The following is a 27,871-nucleotide window of genomic DNA, read 5'->3' on the forward strand; positions in this document are numbered from 1 at the left end:
TGTGTATGCATACATACATACATACATACATACATACCACATCTTTATCCATTCATCTGTCGATGGACATCTAGGTTGCTTCCATGTCTTGGCTATTCATGGATGTTTTAGACAGGACCAAATATCAGGGACTTTTTGGTGTGGACCAAATATCTTATGGTAGTTTGGGACATTATCAAATGTCCTGCAAGGCATATTTTATATAAGTGGAATCTTACCATATTTTCCAATCATGTTTGGCTTATAGCACTTAGCATAACATTTTAAAGTTTCATCCATATTGTAGCATTCATTAGAACTTCATTCTTTTTCATGAACTAAATAATATTTCATTGTATCATACATCACATTTTGTTGATACATTCTTCTATTGATAAGCACTTGAGTTTTTTCAACCTTTTGACTTATGAATAATGACACTGTGAATATTTACATACAAGTACCTTTTGAGTCCCTGTTTCAAAATTATTTTGAGTATATACATAGAAGTGGAATTACTGAGGGCTGTCAATTCAAGCACATGGCTCAATTTTCAATTGGGATGCTCTTTTGTTGTTGAATTATAGTTCTTTGTATATTCTGGATATACTTTTATCAGATATATGATTTGGAAATATTTCCTTCCATCCTATAGGTTGTCTTTTCCCTTTCTTATCAATCTCCTTTGATTCATAAAAGTTTATTTTTTTTAACTTTGTTGAAGACCACTTTACTTATTATTTTGTTGCTCATGCTTTTGGTGTCACATAAGAATTCCTTGCAAAATCTAAGGTCTTGAAAATTTATCTGTATGTTTTCTTTTAAGAGTTTTCTAGTTTTAGCTCTTATATTTAAGTCTTATATTCATTGTAATTTTTAAAATATGATTTAACTTTATTGTTTTGCATGTGGAAATTCAGCAGTACTTCTGAGAGTGTCAATTGTTCTACATTTTCATAAACACCTGACATTTTTGTGTTTTCATTTTAGCCATCTTCCGGTATATAAAAGTTTCATAATCTGGTTATGATTAAACATGTAATTGCATTTACAGTGAAGGTCAGTACCTTTGCATTTGGATATTCTATTTTATAATGTACATGTTTCAGTCTTTTTGTAGGTTTCTGTTGGAGTTAGCTGGTATATATGCTAAATTTATTAATTCCTAGAGTTTGCCAGGGGACACTTTTGGATTTTTTTTATATTGTGTATGTAATCGGATGATCTATGAATAATGAGAGTTTTATTTCTTTCTCTTCAACTTTATGCTCTTTATATTTTTGTTCTACTATTATACTGGCTAGGATGCCTTCTAAAGTAGTGAATAGAAATTGTGAGAACAAGGATACTTAATGACATTTGTCATCTCAAAAGAAATACTTTTAATAATTAACTTAAATGTAACATTTACAGTATGTTTTTATTTAATATTCTTTGTCATATTATATAAATTCTCACCTTCTATACTACTGTGAAGATTTTATTGTGGGTTGTTAATTTTTATCAAATACTTTTTTCTGAATATATCAAAAGACGTTGTCATTTTTTGTTAATACATGATAAATTATATTGATTTAAAAATGTTAAACCACCCTTGAATTCCTAGAATAAAATCCAATTGGCTATGATGTATTGTTACTTATATATTATTATTTCATATATTTTATTTCTTATATTTTATTTCATATATTTCATTTGCTAAAAGAGTTTTTTAATACTGTGGTATTTCTTTTATAAACATTTAAGATAATTAATTGCATATATCATGTGTGCCTAAAATGTGCTTTGTGTTTAGGGTATTAATGAATTCATTGTTTTACATAGGACTATCTAGGTTTTCTTTTTCTTGAGTCAGTTTGGATAAGTTTTTCTTTTCAAGAAATATGTATATTTTATCCCAAATGTCAAATTTTTTGTCTTAAAGATATTCATAATAGTCTTATTATACTTTTAATATTTGTAAGATCTATGTTGGTGATCCATTTTTTTATTCCTAATATTGAAATAATTTTTTTATTTTTGTAGAAGTTTACTTTTTCTTATGAAAAATTTCAAACGTTAAAAAAAGAATTTATATAGCCAAAACCCAACTACAATGATTATCAAGTCATGATTAATCTTGTTTTTTATGTATACTCTCACCATGTTGACACCACATTGCCTATATTATTTTGAATTAAATCCCATGCAAATATGATTTCATCTATAAATGTTTGGTGTATATCTAAAAGCTATGAATGCTTTTATTAAGTATAACAGGATTATTTTACTGCTAAACAAAAAGTGATTCCTTAGCATCATCAAATAATCCATCCAGTCATTGTTTAGGTACTATTTTTTGTAATTTATTTGTTCAAATCAAAATCCAACAAGGTCTACACAGAAAGAAAAAATGATTGGTATGACTCCTATGTCTTTTAATAAATGAGTGGTTCTCACATTTTAAAGTGCATCACTACTGAGCCAAAGTGGTCTCTCTTTCTCTCCTTTTCTCTATCCCTTTTTATATCCATCTGTTAAATCAGGTAAAGCTCCCTGTCAGTCCTAACATCTTACAAATATAAAGCTCTCCAAAATCTTAAGACTGTAAGATATTTGGAGTAGGCTATTCCAGGTACACACCATTAAATTCTGAGGGTCCACCAATCAGGAAGACTTCAGCCCAAGTCACTATGAGACTCCCACTCCTTTTCCCTCCCCAGTCTTGGTGAGGGAGTGAAACTACATGGCTGCTGGTAGAGTTGGCACTCACCCCTTATTGAATACCTTTCCTTTGCTGTAGTCCTCTTATCTCTGTCAGTAAACTATAGTTCAATGGCAAGTAATTCATACTGGGTTGTCCCACCTTGTTTTCTCCTTGATGTACATCCACAGATGTGCCTATTTTGTAGTATGTGAACTTTTGAAGTGCAATGTGTGACCTGCTTTATGTGGACCTCCACTTCCTGCCAGGGCCATATGTAGGGGATAATTAAGTGCTACTTGTGATAGTGGAGCTAATTTACTTTCTATTTTTATATCTTTATTTGTATCCTATTGACGTGACTATTAGCTTTTTGTATATGCTCTCACCTCCTCACTTCCTCAGCTCCTCATTCTAACATCCAGACAATTGCCAAACCCTATCAACTTTATTTCTTATTGACCTTGCAGAACTATCCAGTTTTTTTCTATCTCCATTGCTGCCCTCTGATTCAAAACAATGATCAACTCTATGATTTTAAATCCAATTTTCCTAATCTTCAAAATAAACATCATTTGTCTTTGTTAATTTTCTCTGTCACTTTAGAAGTCAGTTGAATTGGGGGTACTGAATGAATCTTGTTTTGGTATTCATGACATTTTGTAACCCTCACATTTTGAATTCAAGTCAAAGCTTGGCTTATGACTTGCTATTATGGAATGGATGTTTGTGTCCCCTCCAAATTCATGTGTTGAAATCCTAACCCCCAATGTGATGGTGTTAGCAGGTGGGGCCTTTGGAATGTAAATAAGTCATGAGGGTGGAGCCTTCATGAAAGGAATAAGTACCTTTATAAAAGAGACCCTAGAGAGTTATTTCTCTCCTGCTGCCATGTGTGGATACAATAAGAAAGAGGCTCTGCAATCCAGAAAACCTTGCTCACTAGAACCTGATCATGTTGGGACCCTGATCTCAGACTTCTAGCCTCTAGCACCTTGAGAAATATATATTTTTTTTAATTTCTAAGATACCCGCCAATGGTTTTGTTAGAGCAGCCTGAAGTAAGATGCTTTAAGAATTGACACAACAAAAATATTACTGTGTCAATCCTTGACTAAACTTTAAGAAGTTATACCTCCTTAAATCTTCCACTTCTGAACCCTTAGGAATCCTAAATTCTCATGTCAGAATTCTAGATAAGACCACATGAAAAGAAAATCTGGAGCCCATGTGGAGAGGGTGAGGCCTTGAGATTACATAGAGCAGAACTGAAAATCCAGACATGACTCCAACCTAGCTCTTCTAGCCAACCCTCAACCACTAGAACTTTCCTAGCTGAGGCTCTAAGCACAGGGCTAGCCAAGCCATTACAGACTTCCCAGCCCTCACAGCCATTGACGTGAGAACCGACAAGTTTCTTGTCCTGTGTGAAATCAGGAGAAAGAAAGTGATTGCTATTTTAAAGTACAAAGTTTTGGGGGTAGTTTGCTATGTGGAAGAAGATAAAAAACAGAAATTGGTACCTGGAAGAGGGGTGCTGCAGTAACAAAAACTCAAAATATAAAGCACTGACTTTAGGATCAAGAAAGAGGTATGGACCTAAAGAACTTGGAGGAGACTGTTAGTAGCAGCTAGAGAAAAAGGACCTTAATATGTACTGACAGAAAGATTAGTGAAACTGCCCACCACCGTCATGTGGAAGATGGAAAGTGCACCTAAGAAGCTTATGAATATGACTAAGGAAATTCCCAGGGAGAGTGGTGAAAGTACCAGTTGGCTTCTTTATTTGTCTAGATGATAAAGTGAAAAGTGAGGTGAGATAAAGAAGGAACTGTTGATATTTTTCTCAAGTTTGTCTCAGCCCATTCCAATTTTTTTTTAACTTTTTATTTTATATTGGAGTATAGTTGATTAACAATGTTGTGATAGTTTCAGGTGTACAGTAAAGTGATTCAGTTATACATATACATGTATCAATTCTTTTTCAAATTCTTTTCCCATTTAGGTTATTATAGAATACTGAGCAGAGTTCCCTGTGCTATGCAGTAGGTCCTTGTTGGTTATCCATTTTAAATAGAGAAGTGTGTACAGGTCAATCTCAAACTCCCACACTTCCTTTCCCCCGACCCTTCCCCCGGTAACCAAAAGTTCATTCTCTAAGTCTGTGAGTCTGTTTCTCTTTTGTAAATAAGTTCATTTGTGTCATTTCTTTTTAGATTCCACATATAAGTGATATCATATGATGTTTCTCTTTCCCTGTCTGACTTACTTCACTCAGTATGACAGTCTCTAGGCCCACCCATGTTCTTGCAAATGGCATTATTTCATTCTTTTTAATGGCTGAGTAATATTCCATTGTGTATATGTACCACATCTTCTTTACCCATTCCTCTGTCGATGGACATTTAGGTTGCTTCCATGTCTTGGCTATTGTAAACAGTGCTGCAATGAACATTGGGATGCATGAATCCTTTCAGACCATGTTTTTCTCTGGATATAAACCCAGGAGTGGGATTGCAGGATTATGTGGTAGCTCTATTTTTAGTTTTTTAAGGAACCTCGTTACTGTTCTCCATAGTGGCTGTACCAATTTACATTCCCACCAACAGTGTGGGAGAATTCCCTTCTCTCCATACCTTCTCCAGCATTTATTGTTTGTAGATTTTTTGATGATAGCCATTTTGACTGGTGTGAGGTGATACTCATGGTAGTTTTTATTTGCATTTCTCTAATAATTAGTGATATTGAACATCTTTTCAAGTGCCTTTTGGCCATCTGTATGTCTTCTTAGTCCATTCCAATTTAAATGCAGCATCTCATGAGTTGTTGACTTGTTTGAGGGGGAATGGAAGTAAGCAACATGAAACTGCCCAGGGAGAAATCCCTGCAAAAAAATTAATGGATAGAGTTTCAGAAGTTATGCATGTATTAGCATCATTGTATCTTAATAAGGAAAGGGACTTTGGAGATCTTTAAGCTCTTTGGAAACAGGTCCATTTTACACATTTGGCACTTTAGAAACTAGTCTAGAACATACGAAAAATCGCCCAGCATCACACAAGCTGGTGAGTGGCAGAGCTCAAAATAAAATCTTGTTCTCCTGACATCCTTCTTGCCACACAGCATTGAAGCTTTCCTCCCTTTGCAAAGTGAGACAGGCTACTGGTAGAGACATCTGAAACCTTAACTGTCAAACTGAACCAGGTTACTTGGCAGTGTCATGGTGAGAAATAATCTAATGGGCTAAAATGAAGGGAGGAAAATAGTTCTCAGCAAGTGGCATCAACTTACTTGGCAGTTTTCTCTCCCTTTATTGTTATAAACATGTTAATGGCAAATCTGAGAAGGTTCTTTTGTGAATCAGGTTAGGGCTACAATTGTTCAAAAAAGCTCATTAACAATTTATGAAGAGCAGCAAAACTCATTTTCCCTAATGTGAAATCACTTCAGGCTGTCACTAGAGGAAGAATTGTTGAGAAGTGAATTGACCACATACAGATCCATTCTTTCTTTAACAAAAAAGAAAAAAGAAAGTCATTCAAAGGAAAAATATCTTGCAATAATAAGGTATGTGTAACACTCAGTCAGAGTTAAGCCCCAGTTAATATGGTTTTCTGAATTGTACTACTTTTCTCATTTGCCTACTGTGGGTACCACTCAGGTAGACTTCATAAACCTGAGTTATTTATTAAAGAACAGCAGGGTCTCTCTGACATAGAATTTCATTAAAACAACAAAAGGATTTGTTGGCAATGACCAAATCCACACTCTGGAAGAGAGATACATGGGGTTTACTACGCACATTCTGTTATCATATTTCAATTCCACAAGAATTGTTACCCAGGGTGGCTGAGGGGATGATTCTGTGCTGGGTGAGACTGTTTTCCTGTGTTCTGTGTGTGGCTCCTGCAGGCTTATCTCCTGCTCTCACTTGATATCTAGGATATCTTACTCCAGTCTTTCAAACTCTTTTTTATTCAATTGCACATCTTTATTTTTTTTAATTTTTTAAATTTATTTTTCAATTGAAGTTTAGTTGATTTACAATGTTGTGTTAATTTCTGCTGTACAGCAGAGTGACTCAGTTATACACATATATACATTCTTTTTTATATTCTTTTCCATTATGGTTTATCTCAGGATATTGAATATAGTTTCCTGTGCTGTACAGTAGGATCTTAACTTTTCACACCAAGGTATTTGGCCGAGGTTCAGAATTTGGGCACTGAATCTTCATCTGCCATTTTCTGCATTGCAAATTTCTTGCTATTTAATCCCTTAACCCCAGGAGAGGTTGTGTGGCACTATAGCTTCTGATTATTCTAAGCATGCCACGTCTGAATTTTCTCTGCCACAGTCATCATTTTTCTGACCTCTGTTTCTTAATAAACAAATCTGTGTATCCCCAGAGGGGAAGTGTGCTGGTTGGCATAGGCAGAAACTGTATGCATCAACTTGATCTTCATAAAGCAACAATTTTATGACTTTAAAAAATTAAGATTTATGTTAAAATTATCATTAATATTCTATAGAATAAAACACAAACATATTTTAAAAAGATAACTAGAGATTAAAAAAAGTATTGTGTTTGAAATGACCCATTAACTCCTTTATCCATTGAGGCAATTCCATGAAAAAATTAGAACCATCACAATGGTAACAAAAACAATACCCGTCAACAGGTTAAAATTTGCAAAGCTTTTAAATCCTATTGCTTTCAATCCAGAGTAATAATGCTCACTGTTATATTTGTGAGTGACTGGCAGACAGATTTAACATTTTTCATTTGTGAGTATCTTTGTTTATATTTATGAAAATTCATTTGGTTGAATATCTCTAAGTGGAGATGTATCAGCATGTTAATATCTCACAAGGCCATATAATTGGACATCGCCTAATAATAATCAGACACTATTGCCTAAGATATTTGTATCAATATGACCACTACTCTACTTTCTAATTATTTGTTGAAAATGAAGGTACTTGTCTTAGTCCCTTTGGACTGTATAACAAAACACCCCAGACTGGGTAGCTTATAAATAATAGAAATTTATTTCTCGAATTCCAGAGTCTGGAAGTCTAAGATCAGGGTACCAGCATAGTTAGGTGAGGGTCTTCTTCCTGATCCTAGACGTCTCATTGCATCCTCACATGGAGGAATGAGTTGGGGAGTTCTGGGGCCTCATTTGTAAGAGCACTAATCCCTTTAATGAGGGCTTTGCCCTTGTGACTAATCACCCCGAAAAGACCCCACCTCCAAATACCACCACCTCTGACCATTAGGATTTCAGCATGTGAATTTGGGGAGGATACAAACATTCAATCCATAGTAGTATCACACATCTGCCTGGAAACTTCCAGAAGTTTGACATCAAGAGAAAAAAATAATATAAAAATAATGTCCATCAAGCTAGAATTCAGAAATTCCAAGAAATAAGAGACTTAAGTGTGGTGGCCCCCAAGCTGTAAGCTTATTCAGCTTTCTGCTTTGCGGAGAACTGCTTGTCTCTTTCTTGGTATGCACTCCTGACGCTGCGGTATTGAGCGTAAAAAAGGAAAATGGCTTGCGGCCAGTTTCGTTCCAGGTGCCTGCTCTGGATCTAAGAGCCCCTGGTTGTTCCCCAGAAGAAGGACGTGCTGCCCTGAGGGGGAAGTCTGTATCTCCAAAGAATGGCCCATAAGGCATGCTGACGCATAGATAGTGATGCATAGATAGTGGTGCATAGATAGTGGTGCATAGATAGTGATGCATAGATAGTGGCGCATAGATAATGGCGCATAGATAGTGGCGCATAGATAATGGCGACAGAATTATGTGGAAATACAAGGTTTGCTGATTTGTTGTCTGGTATTCGTTCCGTACTAAACCTATATATACATTCATGCTCTTTGAATAAACTAGCCTTGCAACCATCAGTTGTCTTGGCCCTTCTGACCCCATACTGGTGCTTTTCAGTTCCTTACCCCTCACCGCCAGGAACTTCTAGCTTTCTGCAGCCGGTCTGCGGCACTTAAGAGAGATCATTTAAAAAATATGATAAAGTATGTTCTGCACTTGGTTCTCTAGATGTCAATTTTAAGCCATTAAACATTTTTGGAAAAGCTAAAACCATATAGAAACACATTCTTTTATAGTACTTGGTGGGTGTCACATTTTGTAGGTAAGGTTCTGGGGCCTACACAGAAAACTTCCCTCACACAGTTTTAATTCATGTTTTTACCAATTCATGAAGTCATACTGTGAACAATAAAAAATATTATGCTGGGTGCTTCAGACCTAGGGACACATACAGACTGAAAGTGAAGGGATGGAAAAAGATATTCCATGCAAATGGAAATCAAAAGAAAGTTGGAGTAGCAATTCTCATATCAGACAAAATTGACTTTAAAATAAAGACTATTACAAGAGACAAAAAGAACACTACATAATATTAAGGGATCAATCCAAGAAGAAGATATAACAATTGTAACTATTTATGCACCCAACATAGGAGCACCTCAATACATAAGGCAAATACTAACAGCCATAAAAGGGGAAATCAGTAGAACAGTAATACTAGGGGACTTTAACACCCCAATTTCACCAATGGACAGATTATCCAAAATGAAAATAAATAAGGAAACACAAGCTTTAACTGACACATTAGACCAATGGACTTAATTGATATCTATAGGACATTCAAACCAAAACAACAGAATACACTTTCTTCTCAAGTGCTCATGAAACATTCTCCAGGACAGATCATATCTTGGGTCAAAAATCAAGCCTTGATAAATTTAAGAAATTTGAAATCATATCAAGTATCTTTTCCAACCACAATGCTATAAGACTAGATATCAATTACAGGAAAAAAATGTGTAAAAAATACAAAGACATGGAGGCTAAACAATACACTAGTAAATAACCAAGCGATCACTGAAGGAATCAAAGAGGAAATCAAAAACTACCTAGAAACAAATGACAATGAAAACACAATGACCCAAAACCTATGGGATGCACCAAAAGCAGTTCTAAGAGGGAAGTTTATAACAATACAATCCTACCTCAAGAAACAAGAAACACCTCAAATAAAATATCTAACCTTACACCTAAAGCAATTAGAGAAAGAAAAACAAAAACCCCAAAGTTATCAGAAGGAAAGAAATCATAAAGATCAGATAAGAAATAAATGAAAAAGAAATGAAGAAAACGATAGCAAAGATCAATAAAACTAAAAGCTGGTTCTTTGAGAAGATAAAATTGATAAACAAAATTGATAAACCATTAGCCAGACTCATCAAGAAAAAAAGGAAGACTCAAATCAACAGAATTAGAAATGAAAAAGGAGAAGTAACAACTGACCCTGCAGAAATACAAAGGATCATGAGAGATTACTACAAGCAACTATATGCCAATAATTGACAAGTTGGAAGAAATGGACAAATTCTTAGAAAAGAACAACTTTCCAAGACTTAACCAGGAAGAATAGAAAATATAAACAGACCAATCACAAGCACTGAAATTGAAACTGTGATTAAAAATCTTCCAACAAACAAAAGTCCAGGACCAGATGGATTCACAGGCGAATTCTATCAAACATTTAGAGAAGAGCTAACCCCTATCCTTCTCAAACTCCTCTTAAATATAGCAGAGGGAGGAACACCCCCAAACTCATTCTACGAGGCCACCATTACGCTGATACCAAAACCAGACAAAGATGTCACAAAAAAAGAAAACTACAGGCCAATATCACTGATGAACATAGATGCAAAAATCCTCAACAAAATACTAGCAAACAGAATCCAACAGCACATTAAAAGGATCATACACCATGATTAAGTGAGGTTTATCCCAGGAATGCAAGGATTCTTTAATATACACAAATCAATCAATGTGATAAACCATATTAACAAATTGAAGGAGAAAAACCATATGATCATCTCAATAGATGCAGAAAAAGATTTGACAAAATTCAACACCCATTTATCATAAAAACTCTCCAGAAAGTAGGCATAGAGGGAACTTACCTCAACATAATAAAGGCCATATATGACAAACCCACAGCCAACATCGTTCTCAATGGTGAAAAACTGAAACCATTTCCACTAAGATCAGGAACAAGACAAGGTTGCCCACTCTCACCACTATTATTCAACATAGTTTTGGAAGATTTAGCCACAGCAATCAGAGAAGAAAAAGAAGTAAAAGGAATCCAAATTGGAAAAGAAGAAGTAAAACTGTCACTGCTTGCAGATGACATGATACTATAATCCGAAAGATGCTACCAGAAAACTACTATAGCTAATCAATGAATTTGGTAAAGTAGCAAGATACAAAAATAATACACCAAAATCTCTTGCATTCCTATACACTAATGATGAAAAATCTGTAAAGAAATTAAGGGAACACTCCCATTTACCATTGCAACACAAAGAATAAAATACCTAGGAATAAATCTACCTAAGGAGACTAAAGATCTGTATGCAGAAAACTCTAAGACACTGATGAAAGAAATTAAAGATGATACAAATAGATGGAGAGATATACCATGTTCTTGGATTGGAAAAATTAACATTGAGAAAATGACTACCCAAAGCAATCTACAGATTCAATGCAATCCCTATCAAACTACCAATGGCATTTTTCACAGAACTAGAACAAAAATTTCACAATTTGTATGGAAATACAAAAGACCCCGAATAGGCAAAGCAATCTTAAGAAAGAAAAACAGAGCTGGAGGAAGCAGGTTCCCTGACTTCAGACTATATGACAAAGCTACAGTAATCAAGAGAGTATGGTACTGGCACAAAAACAGATATATAGATCAAGGGAACAGGATAGACAGCCAGAGGTAAACCCACTTGTATATGGTCACCTTATCTTTGATAAAGAAGGCAAGAATATACAATGGAGAAAAGACAGCCTCTTCAATAAGTGGTGCTGGGAAAACTTGACAGTTACATGTAAAAGAATGAAATTAGAACACTCCCTAACACCATACACAAATATAAACTCAAAATGGATTAAAGACCTAAATGTAAGGCCAGACACTATAAAACTCTTAGAGGAAAACTTAGGCAGAACACTGTATGACATAAATCACAGCAAGATCCTTTTTGACCCACCTCTTAGAGAAAGGGAAATAAAAACAAAAATAAACAAATGGGACCTAATGAAACTTAAAAGCTTTTGCACAGCAAAGGAAAACATAAACAAGATGAAAAGACATAGCTCAGAACGGGAGAAAATATTTGCAAATGAAGCAACTGACAAAGGATTAATCTCCAAAATATACAAGCAGCTCATGCAGCTCAATATCAAAAAACAAAAAGCCCAATCCAAAAATGGGCAGAAGACCTAAATTGATATTTCTCCAAAGAAGATATACAGATTGCCAACAAGCATATGAAAGGATGCTCAACATCACTAACCATTAGAGAAATGCAAATCAAAAGTACAATGAGGTATCACCTCACACCTGTCAGAATGGCCATAATCAAAAAATCTACAAATAATAAATGCTGGAGAGGGTGTGGAGAAAAGGGAACCCTCTTACAATGTTGATAGGAATGTAAATTGATACAGCACTATGGAGAACAGTATGGAGGTTCCTTAAAAAACTTAAAATAGAACTACCATACAACCCAGCAATCCTACTACTGGGCATATACCCTGAGAAAACCATAATTCAAAAAGAGTCATGTACCACAATGTTCATTGCAGCACTATTTACAATAACCAGGACATGGAATCAACCTAAGTGTCCATCAACAGATGAATGGATAAAGAAGATGGGGCACATATATACAATGGAATATTGCTCAGCCATAAAAAGAAACGAAACTGAGTTATTTGTAGTGAGGTGGATGGACCTAGAGCCTGTCATACAGAATGAAGTAAGTCAGAAAGAGAAAAACAAATACTGTATGCTAACACATATAGATGGAATCTAAAAAAGAAAAAAAAAAAACTGGTTCTGAAGAACATAGGGACAGGACAAGAATAAAGATGCAAACGTAGAAAATGGACTCAAGGAAACGGGGAGTGGGAAGGGTAAGCTGGGACAAAGTGAGAGAGTGGCATGGACATATATACATTGCTAAATGTAAAACAGATAGCTAGTAGGAAGAAGCCACATAGCACAGGGAGATCAGCTCGGTGCTTTGTGACCACCTAGAGGGGTGGGATAGGGAGGGTGGGAGGAAGACACAAGAGAGAGGATATATGGAGATATATGTATACTTATAGCTGATTCACTTTGTTATACAGCAGAGACTAACACAATATTATAAAGCAATTATACTCCAGAAAAGATGTTAAAAAAATAAATAGATAATATCATAGGATAAATAAACTTTACTTAAGTATTTCATCATGAGAGATTTAAATACTAAAACAAATATCTAAATTAAAAACAAAAACAACATAAATAAGAAGGTGATAAAATAAGGTAAGAGTTTGGAATTTTTTTTCTAGGATTCAATTTTAAGTAGTGTCTCTTCAAATCCTTATTTAATAGAATACATAAAATTTTTCCCTCTGTTTTTCAAATGGATGGATATTTTTGGTATATTATTAAGGTTATGTTGCCAATGCTTTAAAAAGTCATTCTCCCCTTAATCATAATTTACACAAATTTTGTTCTATTTTATTTCCATGCTTATAGAGTAGTTTTCAGTATCATTCATTTTGCTAAATCTTCACATTCTTTGATCCCTTATTTTAATATCTGTCTGGCTTGACTAGTTCTCATCATTCAATAAGATTTTAAAGTAAAGCTCATGGGTGTTTTAACCCATTACATTTGCAAGAACACATGACTGGCTTAAGAATTCTAGGGTCACATTTCTTTCTGTCAGAACTTTGTAGTCATTGCTTCATTGCCTTTTGGCATTGAGCATTACTGTGGAGAGTTCTCCACTTCAGAGGCATTCATTTTTATCAATTTTGGCAGTTTCTTCTAAGAATATGCTAGACTTCCAGCTCTTCTTACAGAATATTTTATTTTAGCAATTGTATTATTAATTTCAAAAAATGATACACAGTTTTCTTCTGTTCCTTATGTTTCATCTTTTATTATGAATTTATATAATTATTAAGGTTATTGTCAAATCTTGTCTATCTATTCATATTTTTGAGGGCATGGGTTAGGCTTTATTTATCTTTTTTTTTTCAGTTATACATACACATGTGTCTATTCTTTTTCAAATTCTTTTCCCATTTAGGTTGTTATATAATACTGAGCAGAGTTCCCTGTGCTATACAGTAAGTCCTTGTTGGTTATCCATTTAAAATATAACAGTGTGTACATGTCAATCCCAAACTCCCTAACTATCCCTGCCCACCACCCTTCCCTGCTGGTAACCATAAATTCGTTCGCTGAGTCTGTGAGTCTGTTTCTCTTTTGTAAATAAGTTCATTTGTATCATTTCTTTTTAGATTCCGCATATAAGTGATATCATATGATATTTCTCTTTCTCTGTCTGACTTACTTCTCTCAGTATGACAATCTCTAGGTCTATCCATGTTGCTGCAAATGGCATTATTTCATTCTTTTTAATGGAGGAGTAATATTCCATTGTATATATGTACCACATCTTCTTTATCCATTCCTTTGTTGATGAACATTTAGGCAGAACACTCTCTGACGTAAATTGCAGCAATATCTTTTTCGATCTGTCTCCCAGAGTAATGGAAATAAAAACAAAAATAAACAAATAGGACCTAATTAAACTCAAAAGCTTTTGCACAGTAAAGGAAACAATAAGCAAAACGAAAATACAGCCCACTGAATGGGAGAAAATATTCGCAAATGATGTGACCGACAAAGGATTAGTCGCCAAAATTTACAAACAGCTCATGCGGTTTAATATCATCAAAACAAACAACCCAATCAAAAAATGGGCGGAAAACCGAAATAGACATTTCCCCAAAGAAGACATACAGATGCCCAAGAGGCACATGAAAAGATGTTCAACATCACTAATTATTAGAGAAATGCAAATCAGAACTACAATGAGATATCACCTCACACCAGTCAAAATGGCTATCATCAAAAACTCCACAAACAATAAATGCTGGAGAGGGTGTTGAGAGAAGGGAACCCTCTTACAGTGTTGGTGGAAATATAAATTGGTATAGCCACTATGGAGAACGGTATGGAGGTTCTTTAAAAACCCAAAAATAGAGCTACCATGTGATCCTGCAGTTTCACTCCTGGGCATGTATTCGGAGAAAAACATGGTCTGAAAGTGTGCATGCACCCCAATGTTCTATCTATTCATATTTAAGAGAGGGGAACTACAGTACTTACTGGAGGTGGTATGTGTGGGAAGTTACATGTTTGATGGTGGATTGCTCTGTGGCTGGAGAAGTTATCAGGTGGCTTTAAAACTGAGTAACCATAAATGTTAGTATTCTGGCACTGCCAGCTTTAGCATGGAGGTATAATATTGACCACCAGCACATGGAACTCATGAGAGTAGATTACAATTAATATCAGTACAGGGTACATCCTTCTGTTTTGCAGTCTAGCAACTTACTCCTGTGCTCTGTGAATTGTGTCCCCAAGCCTGACACTTCCCTTATTAAATTCCACCAGAAAATAAATATCTAATCCTAGTCATGATTCTGCAAAGAATAGGCACTTGACTTCTGGGGACATCGGTGGGAAATGGAACAACTTTCTGCTCCTTAGGTGCAGTTTCACTCCAACCATCACCAACTACAGTAATGCTAGTGCCTCATTGCTAAGCTTTGTTGATTCTGCAGCGTTTACAAGCTTGCTTCTTGCTAGTGTGTGCAGACATTTGAGATTGATTGTCCTCTATCCTCATCAGTGTTCTCCATTCATAAATTAGAGACTGAAGCTTCAGCCATCTCTTTCCTGTGTCTTATTCTTGTTGTTTTCTGCAGTTATTGAGGGTAGGGGAAAAAATCCAAAGTTCTTTGCCATCTTAAAGTCAGAAATTCTTATTTGTTCTTATTATTTGTTCTACTATTTTCTTCAGAAATATCAAGTTTATAGCATACATTTCCTTTCATTATTTGTCATCTCTTCCATTTTGTAATCGGGTAGACAAAATTCTAAAAGAATCTCCAAGATTCCCACCCTCTGGTATACATGCCCTAAGTAATCCCCTCTCCTCAAGGGTAGGCAGGTTCTATTAATATGATGGAGTCACTTCCATGATTACATTAAGTGTATAAGACTCTTTCATAGCAGGTAGAGAGAGATTCTCTTGCTGGCTTTGAATAAAGAGCCAGGTTCTTTAATATAAAGATATAATATAAAATATTTGACCCACACAGTATATAAAATACTTGACCAATACTTGACCAATCCTTATATACTTAATCAAAATACTTGACCAATCCTTATATACTTAATAATAAAGTTAAAAGGAATTAAAAATGTATCTATCTGATTATCCCCCAAATTGCCCCTTAATTCCTCTCAGACAAAGTATATTTGATGAGTAGACAGTTAGATTTATCTAATATGGCATTTCTGGACCACAGAAGTCATAATAAAGATGCTTAGTTACTATATAATATTATAAAAATCTACAAAAATGTGTTATCTTAGAAAATTTTTGAGCAGTTTCATAAATTTAAATTAGGTAATGAATAATTGCTTTTGTATTACTGCATTATTTGTAAAATTCTCACCCACAATATTAATTAATATAAATATAGTATTCAAACAAACCTAAAATCTGTCTTTCTCTGCATAATATAAATTGTTGGATGGGAAAAGTTTAATTTCAAAGCAGAGTCATAGACCATTAGAGCTAAAAGAGATCCTGGAGATCAATCTGTGTAGTACATTCTTCTGCTGCTACTGAAGTGAAACAGCAGCTCAAGGAGTGATGCAATGAAACAAAGTGAACAAAGAAGTAATGAACATCTTAAAGGAACCCACTAAGCTCTTGGTGCATAGTTCACTGTTAGCTCCAAAATATCATGATGACACATAAAACCATGGATATTTAGTGCCAACCTAACCAATTTAGACTTTCTCAATCTTACTGTGATTTCTCTCTTTAAAAAGAAAGATACAAACGGTGTTTAAAAATTCAAATTAAAAAATGAAAGTAGGGCTTCCCTGGTGGCGCAGTGGTTAAGAATCCACCTGCCAATGCAGGGGACACGGGTTCGAGCCCTGGTCTGGGAAGATCCCACATGCTGCGGAGCAACTAAGCCCTTGCACCACAACTACTGAGCCTGCATTCTAGAGCCTGAGTGCCACAACTCCTGAGCCCACATGCCACAACTACTGAAGCCCGCACACCTAGACCCCGTGCTCTGCAACAAGATAAGCCACTGCAGTGAAAAGCCCGCGCACCACAGCGAAGAGTAGCCCCTGTTTGACGCAACTAAAGAAAGCCCACGTGCAGCAACAAAGACCTAATGCAGCCAAAAAATAAATAAATAAATAATGAAAGTAAACATTAAGAAGAGGAAACCAATGTAATGGAATTTTAGAAACATCTGATTATTTTATATATATCACATTCCAGAGAGTGGTACTTACGTATCAGCATATTATTCTGTTCCAGGAAATATGGATCAAAAAGCACTGTCCTATTTATTTTCATAATTAAACATATGTTTTATGAAGCACTGAGCAGCAATTTGTTTTTTATGAAAGGATACCATACATCCTACAAACAAAATGCTTCCCTACTGAAAATATGATTATAATTCCAGAATTATGGAGGAATCATCTCTCTACAGCCCAATCATCCTTTTCCTCCATGTCAGGTCATTTATTTGAAAAAGATTAGGACACAATTTCAAAGTCAGGATCAGCTTTGGTAGTAGCAACCAGATTTTGATAAAATAATATTTCTTCTTTTTCTTCTACCATATCTTCAGTATAAATATCTCAAACAAATATTTTCAGATCTAGATTTTTTCATAAAAAGATATTTAAAAAGTGTTTCAAACATATAATTATATTTATTTAAACTATAAATTCCATAATTTAATTTGGAATTGGAAAAATTACTGTTATTGAAAGTCTTCTCATTTTTCTTTATAGATAATTTTGATATTATACAGAATGCAAATGATACCAATTTCTTAACTGACATAAGATTATTTATTATTTGGAATTCTCTATCATATAAACTTTCTCAGTCTTTTAATAATTTGAAATGATGTTTTTATTTTGTGTAATCTCTTGTAATATAAAAATTTGACTCTGCAGAAAATCTCCACTTTGATATTTTTGCCACTGTCTTCAACCACTTTAAACGAGTTAAAAAAAAACACAACAGAATAAATGAGAGACTATGACATTGCATTGTACCGAATTTCTAGATCAATGAACCATGCAATGGCATTTGTTTCTTTGTTAAAATAATTTTATGATCCTTTTATGTGCAGGTCACTGTAATAGGTGTATAGCATTCAAGGAAACGGACATGGTCTCTCTATCCTAAAAAAATGCAGTCATCCTTCAACAAAATGTACATATTTAAATAATCTGTGTGTGTATATTATTGACAAATTCTTTGTGGTGTTAGGCCAAATAAAAATGATCTGATCTTAAAAATATTTTTGGCTTCTAGTTTGAATGATCTTATCCTCAAAAATGGGAAAAAAAGGGAAATTGTAAGAACAACATTAATAAAGAGAAATTCCGAGCTCAAGTCCCATTTTGAGTTATAGTAGCAATAAAATAATATTCATGTTTAACTAAGAAGATTCCAGTTTTATGTCATACCTAGTGTGTGACATGTAATTATAATAAAAACTATCAATCATCCATATTTTTGCAACTTGCTGTGTATAGATAACAAAATACATATGACATGGATCTAGTAAGCATGCCATCTTTATAAATTTTTACGTCTGTTCTATTGTGCCCTATTTGTTTAGTTCCTCATTCTAACAAAATAATTTTTAGCTTTACTTTCTGAAGTTTATATTTTTTTAAACAGAGATTTTACTTATGAAAGTATGGAAAAAAAGATTTTCTGAGGCACCCTACACAAATATTTTTCTATACCTTTTTTTGAAGGTTTCAAGAAATAAAGAAGATCTCCAGGGACAAAAATAATTATTAGTTGAAACTGGAATGAAGAGTAAGCAAACATGAAATCAGGGGGTCAAACTGAAAACAAATGCCTATTATCAGCACTATCATCTGGAAACTGAGCCTTCAGACAGCAATAAATTAGTCCCAGATTAATTCAGAGACACTGGAAAAGAGTAAAATGTCTGAGTTGTGACCTCCATTTACCAGTTATAGCCAATTTACACTCCAATGTTTTTGACATATGAAAGAGAGAAAGAAAAAGAAAAATCTTATATTTAAATTTATATTGAATAACATATTTAAACAGGCAAGGTACTTTTAGAGAAATAAAAACAAATCAAAACAAAATAAAAAACAAATGACTGATAGATTTAGGTAAGCAAAGGACATTTGAGTTTAGAATAATCAAAAACTGATTAAATAATTATTCAAATATTTAAAGAAATAAAATATGAAAATAAAATGAGAATGCAAGAAAGCTATTGAAAATAACAAAATGGATTTTAAAAAATAGCCATGTACAAATTTAGAAATAAAATATATTTTTATAATATCTAAATGGTTTAACAGGAAAGTAATAAAAAAAGGAACCAAAATCTGGTTTTATTAAAAAGATCAGTGAAAGTGATAAATCTCCAGCTAGGCTAACCAAGAAAAAAAAAAAAGACACAAATGACCACTATCAGAAATGAAAGACTGAAAATTACTACTGATTCCATGGATTATAAAGATAATAAATGAGCCAAAAAGGATAGTAAAGTTAATAAAGGAATAGTATGAATAAAACTATACCCATAAATATTATAGTATAGTTGAAATGGATCATTTATTTGAGAGACACAAGCTACCCAAACAGGAAGAGAAATAGATTACTTGGAGATATAGATATATATATAGATATATAGATATAGATATAGATATATTCAATAATTAAGAGCCTTCTAAAAAAGAAAACATGTCTGTGTTCCTGAAAAAATCATTTTTGACATTAAACTCCAAGGTGATAGAATACTTTTAATAGGAAATGTTATCTTTGAAGTGACTATATAATTGCCCCAAAGACAATGGTTTAAAACAGAAAGGCTTTCTTTATATTTTACTGGAAATTTTAACAATATTTGGCCTCCAATGTAAAAAGAAATAGTAGCTAACACTTATATAGCACTTCTTATAAATCAGAAATGACTAAATATTTTAGCCGTACTATAACTTATTCATCCCAAAAAGTAGCACAGGAGGTAGGGAACTATAGTTATCCTTGTTCTACAAATGAGAAAACAAGCACAGGGAAATTTTCCAATTCATAACATCAGGAAATGGCAGAACTTGGATGCAGACTTGGGCAAGTGGCTTGCAAATCCAAATTCCTAACTACCCTAGAGAGGATAGGGCTATACAGGAAGACAAAGACAGTTAAAGAAAACCAAGAAAGTTGTATTTTAAGCACATGAAGTGATGTGTATGAATTCTCTTTCATGTATTTGATAGCTGCTAAGCATTCATTAGCTTACATTTAAAATGACTTTTCTGTCATTTTCCTGATTTTTGGTAAGAAATGGGCAAATCCAGCATGTGTTCAGTCTATCGCACAAAAAGCAGACAATAGGAAAATTAAGCCCATAGAAAGCAGAGAATGTCTTTTTGTTGCCTTCACACAAATGAATGACAACTTGTCAGGGCGTAAAATTCTTGGAACACAAAGTTTTTCTCTAAAATCTCTGTGTGTATTGTTAAAATCTGGCATCTGATTTCCTGACCAATTTTTCATCCTTTATATTCTCTTTACTTTGCTTGCAGTTTCTTTTTTCTTGATGTGAAGATATTTGTGATTTTCGTAAGAGTAAGGGTCTCTCCATTTTTAAAAAAATATATGGGTTATTTTCTCCTTGAAATGTCAACAACTAAGAGGGGCATGTTAAAATTTCCAAGATTAGCTGGGTTTTGTGACATTTCTCCTTACCTTATCCTAGATTATTAGAAAATGAAAGCTCAGCAGTATTGCTCAAATATCAATTGTGTATAGCTATATTGTCAACATAGTAGTAATCAGCCCAGTTCATGCTATTTTGTATTTTTACCCTATATTTTTATGATATGAATATTGCCACTCAAAGTTACTGTTTTTTTACCTGGCATATCATTGTTCCAGTGTTTTTATTTAATCGTATGACTATTTTCTTTTAGCTGCATCTACTGAAATCAGCATAGAGTTTTAGTTTAAGGTTACCTTTTTGACTGGCTTTATCAAATGTTCCCAGGCTGTCTTGTCAGTATATTAGGAACAGGGTAGCAGAAGCCAGTATTACAGGAAACAATCAATAACCAGTTAGATTCAGGTATATCAGGTTAGTGATTGCTTTTTACTCAGTCTAAGGATATGATTTTGCTGATGTTGAGCTTGGCTATTTGTAGATATTTCCTTAAATAGAAAAAAATAAGTGCAAGTTAGCTTGTATAAATCCTTCCTGAATGACAATATAAACTAAGGCATAACAGGACTGTAGCACAGCAAAAATTAAGCATGTTAGAATCAGCAAGATCATGTATTAATACCAGCTGTGCATTTCCATTAGGGATTCTGAGGTACCTTGGGAAGCAAAACTGGGACAAACCGAATATGTTTCTATTCTCTATAGCCATGCAATTTAAGCTGCCTTTCTAGATTCTTAGTTAAAAAAATCAGGATGTAAATCTAACCTAGCAATGGGCAATCTTTGTCTGGCCTCATCCATATTTTGGCCTAATTGTTCTCTTTATAGCAGGTGTTCAACCAAGAAAATTGCTTGGTTATCTGGGTATGGTTAAAAAAGTAAAAGAACTAACATCATTTCCTTATCTCTCCACCTACCTCCTGCTCACCATTGTACATTACTTAGATCCCCTTATAATTCAGAAATTATTTTTTTCAAGAGTGAAATAACTATACATGTATATATGTATGATGACTTCAAGACAATAACTTTTCAGTACTTGATTGCCTAGTTGGTGTCTCTTTGGGCACACTTGAGTTGTGAGCTGGTTTAAAGCAAAAAAAAGTGTGGCAAGGAACACGTGCATGTGGGATTTATGGTCACAAAACAATAAGAAACTTTATTCAGAACTGTTGCAATAATATTATATTCTTTAATTTTAAGCAAAGTGTTGTGCTAATAAATTCATCTTCATAAAATAGCTGAGGAAATTAAGGAACATCACAGTTGAGTTACTTGCCCAAGATTATGTTGAATTAAGTGACTGAATTGGGAATATAATTCACATGAAAGAACTCTGACTGAAACATTTGTCACCCCATTAATCTCTAGGCTCAATTCCACTAATCTGGTTGATGAAGTAATTTCTCCCTTAATGTAAAACTATTCAAAATTGTGATCAGCTCTTAAAAGCAGGAAATCCTCCTTTGATCAAGGAAATTTACTTCTAAGCCTTATAATGTGTTTATTACATTGTGCCATATTTTTTCTCACTTCCTCATTTACCATACTGAATACATTGTATACCTTTATTGAATAGCATCGACTTACCTTATAACTGAATAATTTCATTACTTGTATAATTCAGTTCCCTAATATGGTTATGCTGCTTTCAAGTTAATTTTAAATTGAAATTAGTGGTTAATTAATATATTTCAAATTCATTTCTAAAGCAAAGGTTTATTAACCACCTTTTGGAAGTTATATACAAAATTTTTATTTTTAAACTTTTATTACATCTATATGTGTATGCTGGCACCATGTATAACTGTCTGTATATACTCATATATGAATGGTCAAAGACATATCAAACACATGTAAACAAATAAAAAACTCAGCATTGTAGTAATTATATCAGATACAGTAGCACACTACCAAATGCCATTTTTTGTGTGTGACACATTTAAGTATTGACCCTGTTTATACATTTCAATCCTATTGGGCTAGTACAATTTTTCTGTTTTACATATGTAAAATTCAGAAAGATTAATTAACCTGGCTGAATTTACACAGCCAAACAGTTCAGCTGTAGAGATTCAAGTTCAGTCTTACCTGACTTTGCAACTCACATTTCTCTCATTTCACTGCCCTCTTAGGGCATAGACTCTGCTATTACATCTCAGTAAAATATGCATAGAGTCCTAATAGGTATAAAGCATAATTCAGTTTGTGATCTGATTCACTTAAGTCTATAGTAGTTCCCTCTCATATTTTATGCTAGAGCTAAAGCAAATTATCTCTGCTTTGAAGCAGAATCACTTTTTCAACAGCTATTAGAATTTTATTTTTGTACCTCCCTATGCTCCAGTGTAATAAATGAGTTAGATTATAAAGTTGAGTCTATTTGCAGAAAAGCATATAGATCTACTTCTGACATTATCTCCCAAGAACAAATGTTTCCATGTTTCCTTACACTATCAAAACAAACACATGAAAAAAATGTGCACGATCTTCAGTATCAGTCTTGGTGATTAAATCTTAGATACGAATGAGTGGTGAAACACTACAAAAACAGAGACACTGAAAAACTACCAGGGAATGCCTAGGATGGTGAAGGGATTGAGAAGCCCACCTATAGATAGAATTATAGAAAAAACTGGCATATCTGGGTGTGTTGTTGACTCAGGGGAGGTGTTAGATACACTCCCAAATCTCTGAATGGCTGTCATATGCATAAGAAAATACCATGTGCTGTGTCATCCCATATATCTCACATGGGAGAGATATTGTAGAAAGCAAGTGTTGATATATTATTATAAGGAATGATAAGCTACCTCTGCTCCTTGAGACAGTCAAATGGAAGATGGATAACCAAAAGTCCACCAGAATCATGTATCCAAGATTCTTTATTTTTAAAGGGCTGAATTTGTGTTTTTAGTTCCTTTCTTACTCTGGTATTCTGTGATTTAAAGATTGGAGACGTTTCCATTTTTTATTTTCTTTCTATATTCATCTACAAGTTGCACGATAGAGATTTATAGTATGGGAGTCATATTAGATTATCTACCTTTAAATTTAAATCCTGAGCCTCCTAAACATTCAATACATGAGAAACACACTGATTCTAAACCATCAGACATCACCTCTAGTATACTGGGCATGAATAGGACAGACATGTATTAACTGTCTTGACAAATGTAAGACAGATGTGTGTGGAGAAAATAGAAACACAATTTTGACCTGTAGCTTGAACTTCAAACTGGTTAGAAACTAATGGCCAGTTAAAGCATATTTGGGCACTCCGGCTATTATGGAGATAAATTTCTTCAGCTCTTTCTTCTTATTTTAACTTTCACATGCATTTCCCAGGTTGTTCCAATCTTTCCTTTCTTCAGAATGTTTTTATTGCCTCTCATTGTTCAGGTACTTATAACTTGGATTTTTAGAAACTGTTCTTATTTTCCACTGTTTGACTCATTTATCTCTAGGGACTCAGCTTGCATTTTCTTTTAAAATTTTCTTGTTTCTCTAGCTATTTTAGATAAAGACTTTACCCTAGAAAGTTCCATTTACTGGGACACTAATTTGGGGGGATCTTTCTTTTTCAGGGCAGTTGTCACATCCATCCTGGACCCCTGAGTGATAAGGACAATATAACATACATCAATTTAAGGATGCATGAAATAAAGTTCAGAAAAATTTGAAGTATACTTGACATTAGTGGAAAGTCATACTTTCACTGTCTACTATCTGTCTACTACAATAGATCTTAAGTTCCTTGAAAACAAGATTTTTTGTTTTTTTGGCTGTATTCTTAATAATTTGGTTTGAATTTCTCCAGGTGAATTTCAAAGTTCTAACAGTTATTCCCTCCCCAGAGAGAAGAACCTTTGTTATGCTTCAAAGTCAAAATGAAATGATAAAGAACATCAATTGGGTTTACATCATGAAGTGATGACTTCTTGGAAGAGAGTTACAAATGGCAAAGAAAGAAAACCTTAATTTATGTATTAATGTTTTCTAAACTGGCATATGGAACACAAAACAATTTTGTTTGTCTAACTAGGTCTGTCGTCTATTTGTCACTATCTATCCATCTTTTCACTAATGGAGTGGTAAGGATTGGAAAACTGGGATGGGTCTTGGCGAGTACAGGAAAAAAGGGCAGAGCAGATTATTCTGCTCAACTACTAGATCTGACCTGGTACTAGCATGACTTGAGGGATTTTCAAACGTTTTATCCAGCTTAGCTCAAATTACCAAAGTTGGAGCCTATGTCGGGAGTTAGAATGAAGAGAAGGAGAATTCAAATGTGGACTTCTACATGCATTGGGGATTAGTATCAATGTGAGAATCAGAAACCTAAAACCTTTGCCCAGAATGTTTGGTAATCATGACCTAAACTGACATTGAAAAATAAATGCTTTATTCCATGGGATTTATGAGGAAGTGTGAGGTTGCAGAAATAGAGAGCAACAGATATTCAGGTTCACAGATTAATTTCATGGTGATCTGGGCGAAGAACCTCTTGGCAACAAAAGTGCAGATGATAACGGGGACTATAAAAGATAGGCACATGCCTTTCTAGGTTGTAGGGACAAATCTAGGCCAGCAACGGCGTGTCAGTCCTAATATGAGAAAAAGCATCCCAAGAAAGCAATGATTATACACCAAGAGAGAAGTCCAATCAATCTTGCCAAAAGGGCAATGCACAGTAGAGGAAAAAGGCAAGGTGGACACATTTCCAGTCTTGTGGAAACAGCATTAATTTGGGATCCAGCCATTGTGGAATATACTACTCCTCACATATTGCTTGCCTTAGTCATGAATGAAGAGCTGAATGTGGCTGAATGCAAAAGTTGCAGATTTCAGTGGAGACAGCTGGTAAAAAGCAGGATCTGAAAGAAAAACATGGGGACTTCCCTGGCAGCCCAGTGGTTAAGACTCTGCACTCCCAATGCAGGGGGCAAGGGTTCCATTCCTGGTTGTGTAATTAAGTTCCCGCAAACCACGTGCCCCACAGTGCGGCCTGGAAGAAAAAAAAAAAAAAAAAAAAAGCAGGAACTCGCAGTATAATTACTGGACTAAAGTACAAGCCTGAAATTTAATTTGTAGACATGGACTGATAGTTTCAGAGACTACAAAACTTGCTTAATTTAAGAAAGTAACGTTTTTAGCAAGAAATGAAAGACCAGCTTTGGTCCAAATATTATATAAAAGCACAGAGCAAGTAGTATAGACCCAGAACTAGGACAACAAAAGATTGTTTTCAAATGAAAATCCAGAGAGAGAAACATGACTGCTACTCCTAGGTAAGACTTTCACCAATTCCCTAGCATCTAGTGAAGAGTAATTAACAGTTAACATCACACCAAACATACATATAATTTTTGTTAATCATTAGTGAATTTTCCCTCCAGTGTCATGTCTTACTGCACTACATACCTGAAATTAAAGAGCAGATGAAACATAAATTTTAGAGAGATTTAAGGAACTAAGTAGAGTTAGTTTAAGAGTTTTCAAGGACTATTTCAAATAAGTAGTTCATACGTTGATATACAAATACCTAAAAGTCTAGATTGGCCCATTCTCCCTGTCATTATATCTATAGAAATAGTTCTAATTTACAGAATAAAGATTTTTCTTCCAGAATATGGCCCATGAACAGAGAGAGAGAGAAAGAGAGAGAACTTGTTCTCTTAACCCCTTACTCATTTTTGTGCCGCAGAAAAATATTATTACCCTTTTTTCATCTTATGTTCTTTAAAAAAAAAAAAAAAACCACCATCACCACCCAGCTCACTGAGTTGTTGTGAGATAGACGATAGGTAGATATAAATTGTGTCCGTGAAATGGTAATACACTAATACACGACTCTTTCAGTGACTTTTAGTAAGCCTGACTTCTAAACAATGCACACAAAGTTTGTTCTTTCTTACTTTCTTATCTCTGCCTGCCTTTAAAAAATAGGTATATTTAATTTATTATCTCTTCTTCCACAGTTGACTTTCTCTTAAAAACAAAGGGGAAACATAACACTAAGAAAGTGCTGTTTTCTTATGAGTACTTTTAAAATTCTTATTTGCTATTTTATCAACAAACTATGTCAAGTGTCTGTGTTGAAAATAGAGACGCATGAATACCCAAGTTTCATTATTTTTGGTATTTTGCCAGTGTGCAGTTTAGTGTCTTATTATGAGCCATAAAATTTGCAGCAATTTTGAAATTAAGAACATGGACATTACAAATTAGAATGCATAAAATTTCACAAAGCCAGTGAGATACAATTTCCCTTTGTGGAAAAATTTCTGAGATTAAGTGAGAATAGAAGGCATGAGAAATTCACCAATTAAAGTATCTTTAAACGTTGGCATTGAAAGAGATTTTAGAGGATAACAAATGCAATTAATTGCCATTATTATCACCATTTTCTTTTAGACACCTAATGTAGTACAAGGAAGGAACTGCAAACTTTGAATTCAGAACACTATAAATTTGACGCTTGGTTCCATTATGTGCGAGGTATTTGAGTTGGACAAATCATTTACCCCTTTGATTTTCAAATCTCTCATACATAGAAAGGAGAAAATGAAGCTTAATGTTAAGGCTGTTATGAAGATTATTAATACATAATTATATTAGTCCTTGGCACAATGACAGAGACTAGCTCTCATTATTAATCATGAAGCTATGACTTGCGTGGTAGAGGTTTAATAACCCTTAATTATACATAATGCTTTATAGTTTCCAAGGGTCTTTTCATATGCAATACCTATTTTATATAAGGTAAGTAAAGGCATAATAATAACAGCTCACTTTTCTTGACTGCTTGCTATGTGATAGGCACCTTGCTAATCATTTTACATCCATTTTCTCATTTCATTCTAAGGCAACTCTTTGGTATAGGCATTATTAATATAAGCCCTGATTTAGAGATAAGGAAACAGTCTTAGAGAGATTAAGTTGCTGAAAGTTCCTAGTAAGTGGTGAGCCAAAATTCAGCATCTTATTTCTCACATCAGAGGCTGAGTTTGTAAGCACTGAACAATACTACCTGCTGAAAATATGACTGAATTAAACCAGAATATGTCTCATACAAATGACACTAAGTTTGGGTGACCTTGGTAATATTTTTATTATTTCTGTATATTTTTTGGAAGGTTTTGAAAAACTCAGAAACTATTTTCATAGCATACAATGACCTTTTGGAATTTGAAAGCCGCAAAATAATTGATAATATTGCCCAGTCAATTTTCAACATCAATGTTATA

The 27,871-nt window shown here is 34.2% G+C and overlaps 1 long non-coding RNA gene across 1 annotated transcript; it reads left to right on the forward strand.

Moving 5' to 3' along the window:
• Positions 1-27,664, forward strand: LOC309612173. The gene is made up of 2 exons (XR_014235027.1): positions 1-8,113; positions 8,683-27,664. It is a non-coding gene; the product is annotated as an uncharacterized lncRNA (long non-coding RNA).
• The last annotated feature ends 207 nt before the right edge of the window (positions 27,665-27,871 follow it).

Source organism: Balaenoptera borealis (genome assembly GCF_965194805.1).
Source record: "Balaenoptera borealis genome assembly, chromosome: 15".
Classification (NCBI taxonomy): Eukaryota; Metazoa; Chordata; class Mammalia; order Artiodactyla; family Balaenopteridae; genus Balaenoptera; species Balaenoptera borealis.